The 13,373-nt window shown below is 43.4% G+C and overlaps 2 non-coding genes across 2 annotated transcripts; both read left to right on the forward strand.

Moving 5' to 3' along the window:
• The first annotated feature begins 11,567 nt into the window (after positions 1-11,567).
• TRNAS-GGA (transfer RNA serine (anticodon GGA)) lies at positions 11,568-11,654 on the forward strand. Its single transcript has one exon. It is a non-coding gene; the product is annotated as a tRNA-Ser (tRNA).
• A 648-nt stretch (positions 11,655-12,302) lies between these two features.
• Positions 12,303-12,375, forward strand: TRNAF-GAA (transfer RNA phenylalanine (anticodon GAA)). The gene has a single exon. It is a non-coding gene; the product is annotated as a tRNA-Phe (tRNA).
• Positions 12,376-13,373: the final 998 nt, after the last annotated feature.

Here is a 13,373-nt window from a genome sequence, read left to right on the forward strand (position 1 = left end):
TTCGAAATAGCGAAATACATAAATTACCTATCTCAAGTACGTCTCATACTTATCTTGAGCCATCAGTCAGATTGAATGCAGCACCCTGCCGGCAGCTCCTGACCTCTGTTCCTATGGGGGAAAGAAGGTGTGGCTTTGGACCCCAAACTCTTCCATGACGCCCTTCTTCTTATAGCGTCGGTAAGTGATCAATACAGACAAAAATCACACCCATTGGATCCATCCTGATATGATTGGGGGATTTGCACGTTCCCTTAAGAACAAGCACACACACACACTAAATCCTGAAAAGAAAGATAGATGCTCATCTTCACACTGATAGCAACAGGCTCACTACGTACGTTGTCCAACCCACCTCGTAAGACATCTTTCCTCGGATAGCCAAGCGAAAGAGGAGGTCTCAAGCATGCAAAAACACATGTATGAGCAGGAAAAGATGTGCAATCAAGCTCAGAGACTGCAGATAACGGATCTCTCAGGCACCGGTTTCCCTCAGTTCAGGAAGGGAAGCGAGCTTTCAAGGGTCCAAGGATAAAAAAGGTAATTAATATGTCTCCGACCGAAGTGATAGATAAAGGCTTTACCCATTGGCAAGGAACGCTTGGAGGAGTGAAACAACGATTCCGCCTAGCGTAGGACACGTATATTTGATCCAATCTAGCAAGCGTAGCCATCCCCACCCACGGGTGAAATTATACAGCTCCCTATCTCGTTGAAAGCCCCTTTGCTTACGGAAGAGAAGAGTTGGATGCCGTGGTGGTAAAGCTCCCGTTTCAACTTTGCTTCTTGTAAGCTTCGGTATAAATAGCTCACTTGCGGGATCTAATCTCATTCTATGGGAACAACTTTCATTTCTATCTTTTGGCTTAAAGTGGTGAATACATCCTTTCTCTTCACTTTTTGTGCTCCGCATGGCTCCGGTCAAGATGTGACTCATCCTGTATATACATAATTAGGAGACCTCTCATGAACTTGTTAAAGAAAGGAGTATCATTTGTGTGGACAAGCCAAAGCAATCCTTTGATGTTCTCAAGCAAGCTTTAATTGAGGCCCCTGTGTTGGTTCTCCCTGATTTCAGTAAAAGATTTGTGCTAGAGACAGATGCCTGTGGGCATTGGAGCTGTGATAAGGGGTAGAAGTATTCGTGTGGGGTGGGTTTCGAAGGGAAGGTTGCACAATAGATCGGAGATCCTTTGAGGAAGACTGAAATGACTATACTTATAGAATGGTCCATATCGAACAGATACAATACTGGTTTACACAGAGAATATCGCCTAGCTCTAAAACGGCAGCACCTGAGTGCAACTTAGAGTAAGAAAGAACGACCTTCTGCTACCTTTTTACCGGGGCATTGTTTTAACAACTTTAGCTAATTGATCTACGAATGGAGGGATTCAAGCTTATTTTTGTTAACCGAGATGCAAACGACTAACAAACTGGATTCGAAGCCACCTGTCGTAATAGTACCTGCGGGTTCTTTCTGTGGAGCCTTCAAATGCAATAGCTAGCTGCCCAACGGCCAATGCCACAGGCAAATCTCCATTTTCCAACTTATACAACTCTTTGGGGTCCAAAGATACTCGCCATTGCAACTTAATAAATAGGACCGGTGGGATCGCCTTCAACAGATATATCGGTTTCACTGCTTTCGTACCCTTTGTTTTGGTCATGTGGATGACCCGCAGACCGTAGATAAGATGGATACCCATGTACTGCCTTCAATGAAGAGAGTTTTACCAAGGACCCTTAGACAGATAGGGGGGACAGACAAGAGGTATGCAACCTGCTGAATATTGTCACCGAATCGCTCACTGACAAATACTTGGGGCTCCCCTCCCTGGTAGGAGTCGATAGGAGCGACTGCTTCCAACACTTAATTGAGAGAGTTTGCACTCGGATTAATGGCTGCAAAGAGGACGGGCTAATTGGCTCCGCCATGGAGACCGAAATACGAGCTTCTTTCATCACATCATTTTGCAACAGAGAAAAAAGAAGAACATAATAAAGTTTCTGAATGACTCAAACGGCAACAGGATCGAAGGTAATGATCAGTTAGCATCTCTGATACAGGGTTACTTTGAGGGACTGTTCACCTCAGAAGTCCTAGCTCCCGACCCTGGGCTACTGGGGAAAGTAAACAGGCGAGTAACTGAAGAAATGAACGCAAGCCTCTTGGCTCCGTTCACGGCAGATGAAGTAAAGGCAGCACTCTGAATTCAATCGAGAGTTAGGTACAGTAATATTCAGATATGGCAATACCTCCCCCAAAGCATTGTCAAGTGTTGGAATTAGGGCACCAACCACGAATAGGAGCTGTATAGAACTCCGGAAAGAGACCTTTGATGAAGTCGACATCCTCCCAAGTGGCATTTGCTTGATCCAAACTAGCCCACTTCCTTGGTTGCTGAAAAACCATGCAACGCAAGTAATTTTCCACACACTGATTCACACGTTCTGTCTGGCCATCTGATTGTGGGTGATAGGCAGAGCTAAACCTCAATTTCACTTGCAGTGCTTTGAAGAAAGCCTGCCACATGTTACTTGTGAATATCCAGTTTCTATCAGAGACTAATGACTTTGGAAATCCATTCCACTTAAAAACATTATCCATGAAAGCATGAGAGACTGATTGTACTGTATAAGGGTGAGCAAGGGGAATGAAATGAGAATATTTAGTGAACCTGTCCACCACCAACAATATGACTTCTTTGCCCAATGGTTTGGGAAGACCCTCAAAGAAATCCAGGGAGATGTCAGTCCAAGCAGAAGTAGGTAATGGCAGTGGATCTAGGAGACCAGGGTAGTGGCAATGCTCTCCCTTGACTCTTTGGCAAATTGCACACTCATGTAGAAAAGTTTCAATCTCCTGGCCTGGCGCCAATCAAATAGCTTTTTTACCCTTTGATAAATAGCCACAATGCCTGCATGGCCTCCTATGGGAGAGTTGTGAAGTGAATCAATGATTTGGTGTTTAAGAACAACATCTGATCCCACATATATTCTTCCTTTATATCTCAAAATGCCAGAATGAAGAGTCTAAGGGGGTGCTGCATTGGCTGATACAGTGAGCTTCTCAAGCAGAGATTTGCAGTGATCATCATTAGTGTAGCTGGTTTCTACAGTTGAAGCCCAAGCAGGAGTAACTATAGTGACTGCCATCATAAGAGAATCTCTTCTGCTCAAAGAATTTGCAACCTTGTTTTCTTTTTTTTGTATTCAATCTTGTAATTGAATTCAAGCAATTTTCACATAAGCTTGTGCTAGATGCCCTCAGAGACTTTTTGTTCTGTGATGTATTTGAGGCTCTGTTGATCAGTTTTGATCAATAAAAGAATTGGGAACCAAGAAAGTAGTGGCGCCATCTCTTCAAGGATTCACAAATAGCTAAAGCTTCTCCTTATCATAAGTTGACATAGCTGCATTTCTGGGTCCAAGGGTTTTACTGAAATAAGCAATTGGTCTGCCTTGTTGCATGAGGACAGAACCAATACCTTGACCTGATGCATCTGTTTAAAAAGTAAATGGTAGGGTCAAATCAGGCAAAGCCATAACAGGAGCACTGACCAGACAATTCTTCAATGTTGTGAAGGCCTCAATTTGAGCATCTGACCACTGGAATGATTCTTTTTTTAGACAGTCATGAAGTGGCCTAGAATTTATCCCATAATTCTTGACAAATCTTCTTTTTCTGCAGCCATACCAAGAAAACTCCTCAACTGAGTGATAGTCTTAGGTGTTGGCCATTCTTTGATGGCAACTATTTTGTGGGGGTCTGTAGATAGACCCTATCCTTAGATAACATGCCCTAAATACTCCACTTGAGGGACAGGAAAACTGCATTTGCTAATCTTAGCATATAGTTTTTATGACCTTAGAATGTCCAGGACTAACTTGAGATGCTTGAGATGAGCTTGTTTGGTCTTGCTATATATCAGAATATCATCAAAGAATACCAAAAGGTATTTCCGGAGCAAAAACATGATTCATTAAAGATTGGAAGGTAGCAGGTGCAGTAGTGAGTCCAAATGGCATCACTAAGTATTCATAATGACAAAAATATGTCCTAAAATTTTGGAATGTCTTCTCTTCTCATTCTTATCTGATGATAACCTGATCTCAAATCAAGTTTGGAAAAGAGTTGTGCACCATGTAGCTCATCTAATAGATCCTTAATGACAGGAATATTGAATTGATTTTCTGCACTTAACCCGAAAGCAAGTTTGAAAACAAGACCTGCTCTGTGAAGTGATGGAAGTAGTGAAGGTTTAGGCTTCGGATCTGTGAAGTTCAGGTTTTGGAGTAGAGGTCAGAGGCTAGTGCGGGTAGCCCTGTCGGAAACTAGAAAGAAGAGGATGATGCACCTGCCCGGTGGTGGGTGGGTTCAGCTCAATCAACTGGGATAGGAGTTTTTTCTCTATCTTGCTCCATGGTGTTCAAGCAGTGCGTCCAAAAAGCTGTGATTCATGGGAGGGAGCAGCTTCAATAGCTTTGGCTGTGAAAACTCTTGGTCTTGGAGCATCAGTGTCATCAGTTCACCCAAGATCAGCAGGACAAATAACTACTAGGTTTGTGCCAGAAAAGCATCTTGCATGACGGGGAAAGAGTGGAAAAAGAAAGAGATTCATCAGCTATGGAATCTGACAGGTATCGGTATTGAATAGAGGGGGCTGTTCACAAAGCATCCCATGGATGGTAATGGTGCTTCCCCAGCTGTTGTTCCTACTCCTTTGGCTGGTGCCAAATCAGGTGACTTTGAAGTTGAAGCTTGCCCACAGAACGATGTAACCATGCTGGTAGTACTATGATTGCCTTAGAGTGCAGATGTCTCTGTCCCTAGGAACGTGATGCTTAGGTGCGAGGTGAAACACAAGCAGGAGATCGAGAAAAGAAATCATACGGATTGCAACCTACAGATGAAGAATCTGCTTCATTGTTCCCACCATCTATATCAGATGTTTAATAAGAATAGGAATCGAATAAGCTGCTGATTGACTGAGGAAGCATTTGAAAAGAAAGGAAGGGTGATGCTTGTTAAACAAAGCTGCGTGTGGGGCCGCCACGTATAGCTGTAGTTTCTGTTGTAGCATCGGTTATTTCCGTTATTGCTGTAGTAGCATCGGTTATTGCTCAGGTTATGAATGACCCAATCTATCTATGGCAACCACCCCTACTTTTAGTAGATGGAGATGCGCACCTAGAAAATACGGATGAAAGAGAACCTGCCCTTCTGACTTCTTCTCTTGTCTGTCCTTTACGCAAAGCGATCTATGGTCTCAACAAGCCCCGATAGCGTCGGTTTTTGAAGTTCAGCACAGTGGTTATGTTATCCAGGCAGGGTTTGCTCGGAGTGATCATGATTCGGCCATGTTCGTATCAGTTTATTCTCGAGGACGTTCTATTCTATTGTTGTATGTTGATGATATCAAACTGACTGGTGATTACTCCGTTACCATATCGCTGATCAAGTGTCGCCTTCATCAATTATTTGCTATGAAGGCACTGACGCGCCCTAAGCCTTTTCTTGGCTTGGAGGTCGCACATTCTCCTCGTGGATATTTGGTATCTCAGATCAGATAACGTCATGACTTGATCACTCAAGCTCAACTCAATGATGAGAAGACTGTTGACACTCCCTTGGAGCTTTACGTTAAACTCCGTCTGACTGATGGCTCACCATTATCTGATCCGACGCAGTATAGACAGTAGGTCGGCATTTTGGTTTATCTGACGATCTCTTGCCCAGATGGCTTTTCCTAAGAAAGTCAGCCTTTCATGGCTGCCCCCCGGTCAGTTCACTTTGCAGCAGTTCATCGGATTCTTAGATATATTCAAGGTACCTTTTCTCGAGCCGTCCTTTTTTCGTCATTGTCTTCTTTAGAGTTGCGTGCAACTACTGATGCCGATTGGGCCTTCAGATAGGTGCTCAACTACAGGCTTATCTATTTTATGGGGAGACGAGACACTATCTTGGATGAGATAAAAGCAATAGATAGTTGCTCCTTCCACTGCCGAAGCGGAGTACCGTGCCATGGCACACTACTAGATAGATTGTATGGCTCCGTTGATGACTTTCTAATCGCGGGTTTCATTTGAAAAAACCCAACGCCATTCATCTTGCGTCAAATCTGGTCTTTCATGCAAGAGTTTAATTTTTGGCCGCTACTACGTTCGTCGAAAACTTCTTGATGGCACCATCATCTCATTACCTTATTTTTTCCCTTCGACTTCGGCTATGACCAATGCCCCACCTAGTTGAATAGGCGTAACAAAGCTACCTGAAAAAGGCAAGGTGCACCTTAGATTGAAATCGACAAATTGCGTTTTGCCAGATGGATTCTTTAGAAAGATTCCTGGATAAAGTTCAGTAGAATATTTAGTTAGAATCTAAATAAAGGCGCATACGTGGGCGGGCAGGGGGCCCCACTACTTCTTCATTCAGGGGGGGCTAGCCTCATGACTTCCCACTGGGCGAGGGGTGCACCTAACCCACCTACTCACTCATCAATTACGGTGTTCAGCTGACTTGCACAGAAAGACCCCTATTGTTTAGTAATTTGGCGCCCCATCTTTTGATTGACAGTTGTCAACTAATCATTTCAATGTTCAATTCTACTCTATGTTAGAACATTTCTATGAATGCTATTTCGATCTAAGTGGTCCTATTCTCTGACCCATGCTAGGAAGCATTACTCCTCTTTTCATTCCAAATTCTTCAATAAGACCGATACGATTGATTGGTCTGTGCGTTTCTCTTATTACTTTTTTGTATCCCCCTGTTCCTCGGATACAATTCGATCCTTCTACGGCCAAATCTCAATTTGTGGAAAGCATTCGATGGCTTCCTTATGAAAACATCCATTTGTATATGGGTATAGACGGTCTTTCATTATTCTTCGTGATATTGACCACATTTCTGATCCCTGTTTGCATTTCAGTGGGTTGGTCTGGTATGAGAAGTTTTGGGAAAGAGTATATTACAGCATTTCTAATTCGTGAATTTCTAATGATCGCCGTGTCCTGCATGCTGGATCCTCTACTATTCTATGTTCTTTCCAAAAGCGTGTCAATCCCTATGTTGTGCGGAGCTGAGCATCTTCTATTCGCTGGGATCAAGCTTTTCCTCTGTAGGGGCCTTGTGCAGTAAACCCCCTACGGGCGGTCCCCCGTCGTCGTAAAGTAGTAAAGGTCCTCGCGAAGCTTTCGAGAAGAGGGGTAGTCTTGTGCGTAAGCATAGCATTTCTGGTCGAACCACCGAACCACACATCTTTTTTTGGTGGGAGGGTACTCCGAGTAGTGGGTACCTCGTAGGACCTCGACCCGCCTACTCAGGTCTTGTATGGATATGCAGGAAGGGGTGCTCCTAGGTGTGTGTAGGGGGTGTGTTTGTTCACGAGAATGAATTCCTCGTCAAGTCAGGGGGGGTGTGGACACACTTGCGCGAATTCGGGTAACGGCTACAAGGGATAAAAATAAAGGAAATTGTACCCGACCAGGGATGGACGTAAACTCGTAAGCTACCGAGGGTAGGGATAATCGTCCAGGTCTTATTAAAAAAAGCCGCCCCGCCACTGCAGGCAGGTTAGTTCCTCTGTCGTTGCCGGAGAGTTCTTGGCGAAGAGACCTTAGGATAAGTTGCTAAAACAAACGGAGGGGAGGATCAACCCGTTCAGTAGAATTCCGAAGAAAGACTATTGGCAGCAGGTGGAGACATTTCTTTGGCCCCCTTCCAAATAAATGCGGGCAGGGTAGAGCTCGGCAGAGGGTTCGAGAATAGGGTAGGGTTTTTTACGGTCGGGTCCCCTACCAGTAGTCCGGCTAGCCTTCTTTCAGGCAGGAAGCAGGCCTAAACGACGGGCGGGCATCTCCCGCTACGCAAGCAGCATTGTTCGCCACCACCCGAGAAACAAAAGATTCGAGAGTCAAGGCGGAAAAGACAAGCATAGTGGTCTAATGACAAGGGCTGACGACGGAAGCTCGGGATGGAGCCGTATGATGCGGAAGTCTCGCGTACGGTTCCCTGAGAAGGGAGTGGCTACCCACTGGAGCTTCGACCAACTACCACCGGTCAATTCCGCTTTGGGGCCACCCCTGACTCTACCATCATTATAGGGGTATGGGGTTTGAGACAAAGAAAGATCAAGGCAGCATATCAGTTTTTCCTATATACTTTACTTGGATCCGTTTTTACGCTATTAGCTATTCTGTTGATTCTTCTCCAAACAGGAACCACCGATTTACAAATTTTATTAACCACTAAATTTAGTGAGCGGCGCCAAATCCTTCTATGGATTGCTTTTTTTGCCTCTTTTGCCGTCAAAGTGCCTATGGTACCAGTTCATATTTGGTTACCCGAAGCCCATGTAGAGGAACCTACGGCTGGATCCGTCATCTTGGCTGGAATTCATTTAAAATTGGGAACCTACGGGTTTTTAAGATTTTCCATACCCATGTTTCCCGAGGCGACACTTTTTTTCACTCCTTTCATTTATACTCTAAGCGCGATTGCTATAATATATACTTCCTTGACCACTTTAAGACAGATCGATCTTAAGAAGATCATTGCCTACACCTCAGTAGCCCATATGAATTTGGTGACTGTTGGTATGTTTAGTCGGGCGGCGGCCGTTAGGTCACCTATTTTGAGTTATGGACACACAAGCAAGGCCAAAACATGTGTGTCGGGCGTGCAACCCATCAACCTACTAGCAATAGGGGAGAAAACTTAGCATGTCGCAACAAAAGCGTCGATTCGAGGCGTCAGCAAAACACCGCCGTCTATTCCTAAAATAAAACCCCTTAGCGCCCCGGGACGGGAGTGGGGGACGGCCCTACGCAGACAGCAGCAGCACCGGCTCTACGAAGTTCGTATCGAATCTTTCGGTTGGCTTTCCCATGAATAAGAATTGTTGGGCGCGGCGAAGCGAGCGCTTCTAGCTGTTTCGCTTGCTTCTTTCTTATTGTGGCGGCTATTATGGCGTGGCCGAAATGAACGAAAAGCGAGATGATTCAAATCGATTGATAGATGGCCTGATCTGTTCTGATAGATCGAAAGGTTTTCTATCAATAATAAGGGTTGACCTCTTTCTATCTATTGATGATACAAGATATCTATCTATTCTGGATCCATCAGAAAGAAATCGATATGTATCTTATTTTTTCTACATCGTATGTAGAGCGCCCAAGCGTTTGGCCAGCTCAGTTCTATTATCCATCGGTCCAATGCACTGGCTCATCTCATGGAGGGAAAAAGCAAATGTAGTTAGTTGTCTTGTTGTTGTTCGCCGCCTCGACACATTCCCCGGCATCGTCCCACACAGAAAGAAAGAGCGTGGAGCCCCGGCCTGACCTGTAAGTCTGCTAACGTAAAGCGAGGAGTTGAGCCTGAACTGGCAAACCAAAGTCACTTTCGTAACGATACTTCCTACCGCTAACACGTGTCCAGTCCAGCGGGAACGCGAAGCGCAAACGAACGTGAGCTGCTATACCGAATCCCCCGCTGGCCATCGGGGACCTAGTGGTAAGGCCATGATCCGCAGGGGAAGGGATCACTCATTCTTCTATTGGGGACAGGTGCACGAACGACAACTCCAAACGTCAGACATCCGCCGCCTATACCTACCGTTTAGGTGGCACCAGCGAGATCCAGCTAAGGTAAGGAACTTCGTGTCGCGGCTGCTCCACTCTGCTGTGGTCTTTTGAACTGAACTTCTTGCCTTCCCGCGCGAAATGAATGGGCGCTGTGTCGTGGGTAAGTTTTGGGGCGGGGGGCAGAGAGAGACCAGAAGAATGATTCATTTGGATCGACGAGCCATTTCGCGAATCAATAGAATGTCTCTCTATCCATATCTATTCTATCTTTATATGACGGGCCATAAAAAAAGAAGTATTTTTTATGGCATGCGGGAAACACCTTGTCCGAGTCAGGCGATGCTAAAGGATGGATTAAAAAACTCATGGATGCTATCTCTGTTATTGTTGCTTAATGCCCTATTTATACCGATCTAGCTTATAGCTGGGATTTCTAGAAAGATAAGCTCATGCAGCCCTCAGGGATGGAGTGCCTAAACTAACCTTCCTGAACAGAAGTAGCAGAGGTAGAAGATATGTAAATCATACCATCAAGGGGAAATGCACTATGATTATGCTTGGGCCAGGTTAGCTGATCAAGGGAATATTCCTATCGGAAGAACAATCAGAAAATAAGGAGATAGTCAGTTGGCACTTTTCACACAAGAACCGCTTTTCGTATTAAGCACGGGAGTCGTAAGGAAAGACCTCTGCGTAGCTATCAGAACGAATTAATGAACGAAATAAACGAATTCCGGTGAAACCAAGGCGAATTTCTGAGCCAGCGGTGAGAAAAAGATGCCAAGTATTGAGATGCAACATTATGAATGGTGCGATCCGAAGTCTTACTATTTACTCAAAATTGACTCAAATGGTTGACTGAACTTCACAGAGGACTAAAGCCGGGAACTTAAACTAATGGTTTTGCCTTTCCACTTCCCAATTGACTCTCATAAAAGGCTAGGCTACCTCTTCACATCGCACCTGATCCCGAATCATGTGCTCTGTTCAGGGGATCAATAGTGGCTATTAAGCTTTTCCCTTTCTATATATTCTTGAGAATAAGTAAATACCATCCTTTTTCCTATCAGCATCTCTCTATCTGACAGTAAATATTGCTTTCAATCGATCAGGCACTAGGTTATTAAAGTATGGATATGCCATATAATAAGGGAAAAGGCCTCAAGTTTTTTTTAGCGCAAAAGAAAAGCCGATTCCAAATTTTCTATTTCCCGGCAAGTCTATGAGAGTCCTATTACGGATCCTCTGATCTTTAGCTTGAATGGTCGTGTTTTTATATAATTAGATCTTTCTTCTGAGCTCTTCTATTACGGTACGGAAAAATCAAACCTATCACTCTCAAAGAATGGGTAAGAAGAATTCAAGCTAGGGGAGCCTACACTCTCTAACTACCTATACTACGCCCCCATTGATTGGAAACCCTCGGGGAAAATGATCCCATAAACAAAGGAATTATATAGTACGAAATAGCAAAAAAAACCAGACTAATTCTATTCTAAAAAATCGATAATAGATATTTTATTCTGCTTAAATTGTCCCGACAAGGAGAGAAATTCAATATTTGAATCAGATTGGATTTCGTAGTATACCAATGTGAGCCAAACTATTACTATTTCATCTAACTTGAATAACCAAGGACTGAATTTGACTATGGATTCTGATAACTCGAGAAGTTTTTATTTGGTTATGATCCAAAAAGAAAAAAGAAAGGTTTAACAAGCCATGAGAAAATAGAGTAAAGTAACCATACCTTCTGTTTGCATAACGTGTATACGCCACGCCATACAATCGAAATAGAAACATGGGACGATTCCAGAATTTTGAATAGATCCATGGGGATGAGAGAAGTTGTTGTTGAGAAATATGAAATTGGAAAGGAAGTCAAACTCCCTATGGAACCTGTGATCGGTTGTACCTGTACTTTAGTGATACGAAAACTCGCTATTCACTCAGTTTCTGGTCAATAATAAGATTATGTAGGAGAGATGGCCGAGTGGTTCAAGGCGTAGCATTGGAACTGCTATGTAGGCTTTTGTTTACCGAGGGTTCGAATCCCTCTCTTTCTGTTTGTGTTAATTCACCAATGTTACCGACCACAATGAAATTTCTAGTAAGAGGAAAATCCGTTGACTTTCTAAATCGTGAGGGTCAAGTCCCTCTATCCCCAATAAAAAGCCCATTTTACTTGCTAACTATTGTACCAACCTCTATTTTTCATTAATGGTTCAAACAAGATTCACTATCTTTCTTATTCTACTCTTTCACAAACGGATCCGAACTGACTTTTTTGGATCTTATCCCATTCATACAAATGAACATATTATAGTATAGGCAAGTAATCCCTATTATTAAGTACTTCCTCCGTCACAGTTTAGAAGGCACAGTTAAATTTGCGTGCGTTTCCACAATAGACAAGGTTTAGGACGCATTGCATTTATTTCTAGTAGCTAATTAGTACTCCAGAGTACTATTTCTATATGCATGCGTAGTGTGAATGCTATTTTTTAGCCCGTCTCACAACCAATAGAAAACCACCTAGGTCCCAGAGAATTTCCAAGCGCGCCTTCTAAACCGTGACAGAGGGAGTAAGTCATTCACAATCCATATCATTATCCTGATATTTACTAAGTCCAATTTGAGAATACTTTTTTCTTTTTGAGTCCCTTTAATTGACATAGATACAAGTACTCTACTAGGATGATGCACAATAAATAGTCAGGATAGCTCAGTTGGTAGAGCAGAGGATTGAAAATCCTCGTGTCACCAGTTCAAATCTGGTTCCTGGCACAGAACGAACAATGAATGCCTTTTCGGGAAAGAAAAGGGCCACATATTTTTTATAGGGAAAAGCTTTTTTTAAGGGGAAGGATCATCAACAAAAAATCCAGGAAAGAACAGCGAAGGAAAAACGTGAAAAACAAGTGTTTTCCCGGAACGGAATAGCAAAATTCCACACGTTGATCACCAATGTTGCATGTCTTTCCTTAAGCTGGAGTAATTTGAGTTAGAAGGCCTACTTTATTCGTCCTTTTAAAGCCTACTTATTTGTCTAGCTATTTCCAATTCTAATAAATAACCCGATCATATCATATCTTGGAAAACCCTAAGACTACCCAAGGTTGTACCCTACAGTGTTACCTATAGTCTATACTTGTGTATACGTTGCCTTCTGGGGTGGCAAGCTAGAACCAAGTTTTCTAGGTATCAATTCCAATTTAAGTCAATGATCCTCATTTTCTCCAACATTAAGAAGATTATTGGTAAGGTGACCAACCATCACGCAGGATTCCGGGTCGGAGTAGCACCTCTTGCCTGATATATACAGGTCGTTACTAGTGATTCGTTTGTGCCCTATGGTGTTCAATTGCCCATTTGTTCCCTCCCCCTCGGGATGGGTCAACCTACTTTGCCTGCTCAGGCGCTCCAAAATGCTCTGACTAGGCCGCCGACACCCATGATTTGTCCATCATTCAAAATGGCATTTCGTAAGGGCTCATAAGGTAGGAGGAATCACAGATCCTCCATGCACTTTCGCCTAGAGTTAGTTTTATTTTTCACTACTGTCTGAGTGGTGGCTAAACCCTGAAACTTTTCCTTGAAATGAAATAAAGATCTAACTTTATTCCAGTAGTGGTTTCCGCAAATGTAGATAATCTTGTTGATTAACACCCACTTTCCATACCCTGCAATTCAGAGGCCATCACCTCTGGTCTTTTAGTAACATATTAGTAAACAAGGCTCTCCTTGTGTAGCTTTTTGTTCTCGAGGAAGAAAATCTCATTGAT

Source organism: Triticum aestivum, chromosome 1B (genome assembly GCF_018294505.1).
Source record: "Triticum aestivum cultivar Chinese Spring chromosome 1B, IWGSC CS RefSeq v2.1, whole genome shotgun sequence".
Lineage (NCBI taxonomy): Eukaryota > Viridiplantae > Streptophyta > Magnoliopsida > Poales > Poaceae > Triticum > Triticum aestivum.